Raw genomic sequence first — 8,302 nt, forward strand, 5'->3', positions numbered from 1 at the left:
GCGGCGGCGGCGGCGGCGGCGTGATCTACATCCTCGCCACGCAGAACCTGACGAAGCTGTCCGCGTCGGACGCCGATCGCCTGATCAGGGAGGTGCGGCCGGGGGCCGTGGTCACCCAAGTCTTGCGCGCGGCCCTCGACGCCATCCGGATCGAGGAAGACTGCATGTCTGGTAGCGCCGGTGGGGGCGTGCTGGTGGTGACGTCGCCGTTCCAGGTGATCAAGAGGTGCGTCACGGAGAAGAGGAGTAATGACCAGTATGTTAAGGCGGCCGCCTGCCAGGTCCTGCAGGAGATCTTCGGGGTTGGGTTCTACGGCCATCTGCTGGCATTGCAGAGGAGGAGGCGGGTTCGTGCTTTCTCTTGCTTTAGTCTCGGTATGAGAAGGAATTGTAGTGCAATGGGGCAGGTAGCCGGAATTGCGTTCAGCTCAGCAATTACAGGCTAGCTGCTCGCTTCCTCACAGTACCACGGATGATGAATCAGGTTTGCAATTGCAGGCTAGCTGCTTGGTCCCAGGAATGCCACTTCAATTGTAAGTAAGGGTGGTAAAGGGTCCTCTAATTTAGACTAACAAATTGAATGGTCGGACTCAATAAGAGCCGGGCTATAAATTTATATAATTTTGAATTAAAATAGATAGAGCTAACTTGAATTGTGAATGAGGCATGAGGACCATGATCCATTACCACCTCTAATTGTAAGCCGTCGAACAAGCATTCACTCAAACAATTATGCTCGCCACAATTCTAGGACCGGAGTCGACACTGCAATGATTTATAAGGTTATCCAAATAAGCATTTGAATTTCGATTTTGATAATGGTAACGTTCTATTGTAGTGATGCATGATGCCCACATTTGTTTTTGGGTTGTTTCACTGTGGGTTTCCTATTAGTTTTGTTCAATCTAACTGAAAAATGGTGTGAAGTTTTATGTGTTTTGATCATTAGACATTGCGTCACCCTGATGAACAATTTTGACTATTGGAGATTCCACAGCATTGATGGACAGCACGGAGTCGGATGACCCTAGCGATTGGCTGCACAGGCCTGATCCATATATGCTATAAATGCTGGTGAGGTTATACTGCACCTATGAGCACATGATTTCGGTTGGGTTTCTGTTACTGCAATTTTCTTAATTGAACTGATATTATTTTATTGCTTATAAAAAAATTGATTCATGAACAACGTCGAGTAGGATGACCCTTGCCATTAGCTGCACAGGGATGATTCATACCAGCCAGTCCAAATTTGTACAAGCTTCAATTCCATTTAATTAGACTAAATTATACTTTATGCAATATCATAATATGAGGAGCTTTGCTACAGAACTCATTTGTTTGCTCAATTATTCTAGAAAGAAGCCACTGGTTTCTATTGGAATAATGGCAAGTCATGGCTTATTTAAGAACGGTGGGATATCAGGTTGTGTCTATTACTGAAAGCTAGCTGTTTTTACTGAATGAGGGGTAATTGTTGACTTTGTATTGAGCTGGGAAGAACAATTGTACTTGTATGCATGCTCGGAGCTAATGTTTTCCTATATGCAGCTTGGTCAGCAGCACTACATACAGACATATATTTCTTGTGGTTTCAACTGTCAAAGGTATAATATGAATTTTGGAATATAGCTAAGCTGACTGCTTGCAGTTGAATTATGTGCAAAGTTGCAGCTTGTGATACGTATGTAGCTTAGCTCTCAAATGGAAATTTAGGTGCCTCGCCTTTGTTTACATTTCTGCTCATTGGGTCCTAGATTGGGCAAATTCATTGCTTACAACTGAACTTATTTGAGTTGACGTGCATAGGATAATTCATATAGATAGTACCAATCTGCTGAGCATAATTTGACCTTGTGCAAAGCTGGGAGTGCTCATCTCTACTTCTCTATCTCTATCTAAGTGCGGCTTAATATGGGCTTTAGTTGTTGATAAAATCATGATTTAGGAAACTATCATTTTTCTGTCTGATGAAAGTATCTGTTATCTTAAAAAAATTATGTTCATTCTTGGCTTCAGACATCTAGTTTACATTCGATCTAAGTCACTTATTTGACCCAACATACTTGTCTGATAAAAAAAGCAGCAACCTGTTCATTGTAATGTTTCTAAAAATGGCCAATTCTTTTTAGGTTGATTTCAGCACGGACATAGATTTAAGTTTTCTTTACTTTGATGCTCTTGAAGCTTAGTGTTTGAATATTTTACTCTGCACCTTCTGGCATGTAAACCCTCTAGGTATTCAATTTGAGACCAACTGTGAAGCTGGTGTTTTCTCCATGCTGTGTGGTTGCAATCAGAGGCTCAGAGAAGTTGTATAGGTCAGTATTACTTATCAATGGTACTATAGTAGATATTTGAGCAGTTCAAAATCCAAAATAGTATCTCATGTAGTTGTGATGTTAGGAACATTTCTGTTGCTTTTTCTGTTTTTTTTACTGAGAGCCATAACCTATAGACAAGTGAGTCTTGCTATATTTGTCAGCTATTACACGTCACTTAAACCTCTATTGGTCATGATGAATGTGATGGACTGGGGATTTGTCAGTTCTTTGAATAATGTTTTGACTTGTGTCTGTCACAGTAAAGATATACCACCTTCTCTTCAGGCAAGCAATGGTACTTTAACAGTGATTTTCAATAATGGATGACATGATTTGTCTCATGAACAATCAATTGTTTCATGACGTCATTGACATAGGCATGTTAGAATATTATGTTGATAAATATAGTGATTTTTATTGAGATTTTGATATACATGCTTGAGATTTGGTGCGACTGCTTAAGACCTAATCACGAGGGTTTTTGCTTGATTTTTTGGATGGTTTTGAGTTCCTTCCATTAAACTTCCTTCTGTACAAATTATATGTGCATTAGGCATAATATATTCCATATATGCATAATGAAGAAATTATATGTGGCATTATCTCAATTGTGCATTTTAGTGTTCATTGTTCATTTTTGGTTGATAATACCATTAAAATTGATGCTCCTAGTAGCTTACAACATTATGTTGCTTCAAGATCAACTTAGAACATTAGAATGACATTTATCTATGATTTGTGTTACCCGTAGCAAGGTACGGGCACCATCCTGTTGGGGGGAAATATTATCGATCTCCCCAAGCCCATGGAAACAACAAAACGTAAAAGCCCAGGCCCACCTAAGGTGGCAAGATTGCCGTCGGCCCAATATGGGAGGGAGAGGCCACGTTCCGCCTCGCCCGACCCGGCGTCCCGGGGTCGGACATCCCCGACCCCTTGAAGACTAAACTCCGCCTCGCCCGACCCGGCGTCCTGGGGTCGGACATCCCCGACTCCTTGAAGACTAAACTCCGCCTTGCCCGACACAGGGGACCGGGGTCGGGAGCGCCCGACCCCTGCCGCAAAACTCTGCTTCGCCCGACCCTGGGCGCGGGGGTCGGACTCGTTCGGGCCCACAAGACAAATATCCACCTCGGGCGCAGATTGGAGGATCAGGGTGCTGATCTCGTGGGTCCCCCTATCAACCTCACCATAAATGCGCCGCGGCCCTGGCATGCAGAAGGGAGGTGGCGCCCCCAACGCAACCTGTCACGAGTACCCATGCGCGACTATGCGGCGCGAGCTGCAGTGGCCGCGGCTCCCTCTGATTCGCCACAGGGTACTCATGGCCCGCGCCGTCTGGCACAGGAGGGCGTTCCGCTCGTTCTCGTGCCCCGCGCTCCCGATGACAGGGACGCGACGTCCGCGTCTCACAGGTGATCAGCAAGATAACATAATCGGCCATCCTCCCCGGCGGGCACGGATGCCAAGGCTGAACATCATCATCATGCTCGGCAGCAACGGCGACCGAAGAGATCATCGATAGGATCTTGGGGAAACCGCCCTCTCTCGACGGGCGTGCTGACAGGAGCCGGAGGCCTGAGCGAGGGGCGGCGGCCCTAGAACTTGGTCCCTCTCTTATGTTGTATTTTACATAGCGTTGCTTGTCTCTCTTACTCCCCCTGACACCCGGTCTCACCTGTAACCCCGGTGGCTCCCTTACACTATAAAAGGAGAACCGGGGGCCTGAGATGGGGGGACTCTCGGAAGCAAACAAAACACACTCACACCCACTTAGAGCATCAGTGTACTACTAAGAGATTTGGGATTAGCTCCCTCTCTCGCACTCCTGTAACCCCTACTACAGAACCCCGCGTGGGCAACATGAGCAGCTCCCGATACTGGATGTAGGGCACTCCTTTGCCCGAACCAGTCTAACCCCGTGTCTCCCACGCCACCATCCGAAGCCTTACGCGCATAAAAGAAATTTACTAGTCTAAGTCTTGATCCGCTAATCTTGACAACAACAGTTGGCGCGCCAGGTAGGGGACCTTTGCGCGTACATCTTCGGCTTCAGATGGCCAGTCACGACGCCAGCTTCGCTCTGCGCTCCCTGATTCGCTTCGGGAGTCTGGCTTTCCTCACCACCGGGGAGGGGATCGAGTTGATCCCTCTCCTCGTCTTGCCCGCTTGCCCCACCATCCCCGGCTCCACCGCCAGGACAGCAGCGAGCGGCCAGGTGCGCGCTGGAGGGCCTTCCCCAGGGGGGCGGCTCTTCGGGCTACGCAATGCTGCGGTGACCTACGGTCACCGCCTGACGCGGTCCATGACCGTGTCGCCCGCGAGCAACGAGCTCGCAGGCGTGGTGAGGACGATTTCCGACGCCGGCTCCGACAACGGGAGCCACCACCCCTCACGCGAGTGCTTCATGGCCGACGTACACTCCGAGGGGTCCAATGACGACGGCGTCGAAGGGAGGCAGAGGACTCCCCCACCGTGCGTCGCGGCTACGACTGGGGCCCTTGGCAAGGTCCCGGTGCGACCTCGGCAGCCGGAGGCGCGCGCGGCATCCCGCCAGGAGGTCGAGTGCCCCCGCAACGAAGGCGGAGCACGACAACGGGCGCGCGACGTCCAGCAGCGCATCTGCGTGGACGAAGAACGCCCTCAGCTCTTCACTCGCGCCAGCCAGAACATCCCCGCCGCTGCAGCCCTACTCCGGCGACTCCCCGAGCTGGCGACGCCCGAGGAGTGTCGGGCGCGCCAAGAGGTGCACAACCTGCTCGAGTGCACCGCCGTCCAGCAGACGGAAAGCTCCGCATCCTGGCGACGCGGGCAAAACGCCAGCAGGGTAGCGCCCGATGCATCCCCGGAGAGGCGGGGGGAGTCTGTTCACCAGCCTCCTCCTAGGGCAAACCAGGCCGCGCCCGCTCGACGGACACCACCGCCCGTAGGAGGCGGGGCTCGGTCCGTTCACCGATGTGTCGGCCCTGTCCGCGACGCCCGCGACACCTTGGACGCGCGGAGGCGCTCCCGCGCAAACAGGGAGGAGGGGGTAGATCACGGCTGCCACGTCCACCGCGGCGGGCGCTATGACAGCGAAGAAGACTGCAGCCCGAGCCCCGACCCGGCGGGACCCCGGGCCTTCTCCGCGCGCATCCTGAACGCGTCGTTTCCGCCGCGCTTTAGGCAACCAACAAATGTGGCCAAATACTCGGGGGAGACGAACCCTGGGGTATGGCTCAACGACTACCGGCTTGCATGTCAGGCCGGTGGGGCGGACGATGACTTGTTCATCATCCGCAACCTTCCACTCTTTCTGGCCGACTCGGCGCTAGCCTGGCACGTAGCTGGAACGACCTGAAGGAGATATTCGTGGGAAACTTCCAGGGCACGTACACGCGCCCCGGCAACTCCTGGGACCTCCGGAGCTGCCGCCAGGGATCAGACGAGTCCCTCCGGGACTACATCTGACGCTTCTCCAGGAAGCGTACCGAGCTCTCCAACGTCGCGGACGCCGACGTCATAGGGGCCTTCCTGGCAGGAACCTCCTGCCAGCCCCTCGTCCATGAGCTAGGGCGCCGAGGCCCGCGGACCACGGAGGAGCTCCTCAATATTGCCACCAACTACGCCTCAGGAGAAGAGGCCGTTGGAGCAATCTTCAACCGCTCCAAGGGCAAGGCAAAGCGGGAGGAGGATGCTGATGAGGGCACCTCCAACTGCCAGCAGAAAAAGAAGAGCAAGCAGCGGCGCGAGGCTCCCCTCGTGGCTACTGTTGAGCGCAAACGAGGACAGCCGCCCCCAGAGGGCACCCCCGGCTTCTTCGACAAGCTACTCGAGGGACCGTGCCCGAACCACGAGTTCCCCGTGAAGCACGCCTACAAGGACTGCAACCTCATGAAGAGGTACTTCGTAGGCAACCTGGTGAAAGGCGACCGGAGACGGAAGCCTAACGAGGAGAAGAAGGACGACAAGGAGAAGGAAGACGGCTTCCCCAAGGTGGACAGCTGCTTCATGATCTTCGGCGACCCGGCGGCGTACGACTCCAAGTGCCGTCAGAAGCTGGAGCGCCGCGAAGTCTACGCGGTCGAGCATGCGACACCGGCCTTCCTCGACTGGTCGGGATCCGCCATCACCTTCGACCGGTCCGACCATCCGGTACGCGTCCGACATCTGGGGCGCTACCCTCTCGTCGTCGACCCTATCGTCGGCACGACGCGCCTCACCAAGGTGCTCATGGACGGAGGCAGCGGCCTCAACATCCTCTACGCCGAGACCCTCGATGCCATGGGGATTGACCGCTCCCGCCTCCGCCCCAGCAAGGTGCCATTCCACGGCGTCGTGCCAAGGAAACAGGCAATGCCTCTCGGGCAGATCAGCTTGCCCGTCACTTTTGGGACCCCTTCCAACTACAGGAAGGAGGTCCTTACCTTTGAGGTGGTAGGATTCCGTGGAACCTACCACGCCATCTTAGGGCGGCCGTGCTACGCCAAGTTCATGGCCATCCCTAACTACACCTACCTCAAGCTCAAGCTGCCGGGGCCCAACGGGGTCATCACCATCGGCACGTCTTTCCAAAAGATGTACGAGTGCGATGTAGAATGCTGCGAGTACGCTGCGGCCATTACCTTCACAGAAGAATTGGCGGTCTAGCTCGCGGAGGGCGCCGAGAAACAGCCTGACTCCAAGCAGTCGGCCACCTCCTTCGAGGCCACCGAAGGCGTCAAGGAGGTCCTCCTCGACCCCAGCAGCTCCGACGGACGGACCGTGCGGATTGGGGCTACCCTATCTCCCAAATAGGAAAGTGTTGGAGGTATGCCCTAGAGGCAATCATACAGATGATGATATTCCATTTGTATCCATGATTTGTATATTGTGTTCATTGAATATCCATTAAAGGCTACTTGAATTGATTTGCAATTATGTGAATTGTATGTGAAACTCTTTACTTGTATGGTTATTCTAAAGTTGTCCCTAGTCGGAGTTCATGTGAGGACACACATGAATATTAGACTAGCACATGTATTAGTTGATGACTATGTTTCACAAGTCACGGACATGGAGATGTTGAACTAATAATGTGGACACATGTGGAGACATGTGTTAGGACTGACCCAACACGAGAAGCAGTTCTCTCTTTAAAACAACATATACGCTTTGTCCTTAGACCTGAGATTGTCGCATGTATTCTAGATGTGGATCGAGCTACTTAGGGGCTATCAAACGCTACACTGTAACAGGGTAGTTATAAAGGTAGTTTTCGGGTTTGTCAAGAAGCATGCTATGAGACATGGTCAATCAAGATGGGATTTGCCCCTCTCTGATTGAGAGTGATATCTCTGGGCCCCTCGAGTGATCGGATCCGAAAATGCATGGCCATGCTACGTACGGTTAAGAGTTAAACCTACAAAGGGATTCCGAATCACAGGATCGAGAAAGAGCGGTCGGCTTGAAGCTAGACCAAATATCGTGAGGCAAAGGGAATAGCATGTATATTATGTTGTGATGGTTTGTCTGATATGATCTTCATGTGCGTATAGGAGTTGGCACGTCTTGCTAGAGGCCGCTACCGACTATTGGGCCGAGTAGGAGTACTCGGGCCATGTCTATGCGTATCCGAACCCATAGGGTCACACACTTAAGGGGCTGGAAGCCCAATTCGGATCAGATCCGAGTTGGATTAGGTTTAGGAGTACTAATGGGCCTCGGATCCAGAGGCCCATCAGGAACCTCTATAAATAGAGGGGTGGGGCCGCCCTATGGTTTACACCTTTGGCAAAACACACCTGCCGCGCCTTCCCATGCCCTCGCCTGTTGCAACTCGCGGATCTAGCAGTCCGGCTTGCGACGCTTCCTTCCTGCACGTGTGGATACCTTGGAGGTGTTGCGCCTGCAGCACTTGGACGAGCCATCGACGAGCCGCCGACGAGCCACGACGAGCCGCCGACGAGCCGCGGCACCGGAGGCGATCTTGCTGCACGTGGGAGCTGCTGGACGTGACG

General features: G+C 52.5%; 1 pseudogene; it reads left to right on the forward strand.

The window, feature by feature from the left end:
• Positions 1 to 6,197: 6,197 nt before the first annotated feature.
• On the forward strand, positions 6,198 to 7,100 carry LOC140222994 (uncharacterized; annotated as a pseudogene).
• Positions 7,101 to 8,302: the final 1,202 nt, after the last annotated feature.

This window comes from Setaria viridis, chromosome 5, assembly GCF_005286985.2.
Source record: "Setaria viridis chromosome 5, Setaria_viridis_v4.0, whole genome shotgun sequence".
In the NCBI taxonomy this organism is placed as follows: domain Eukaryota; kingdom Viridiplantae; phylum Streptophyta; class Magnoliopsida; order Poales; family Poaceae; genus Setaria; species Setaria viridis.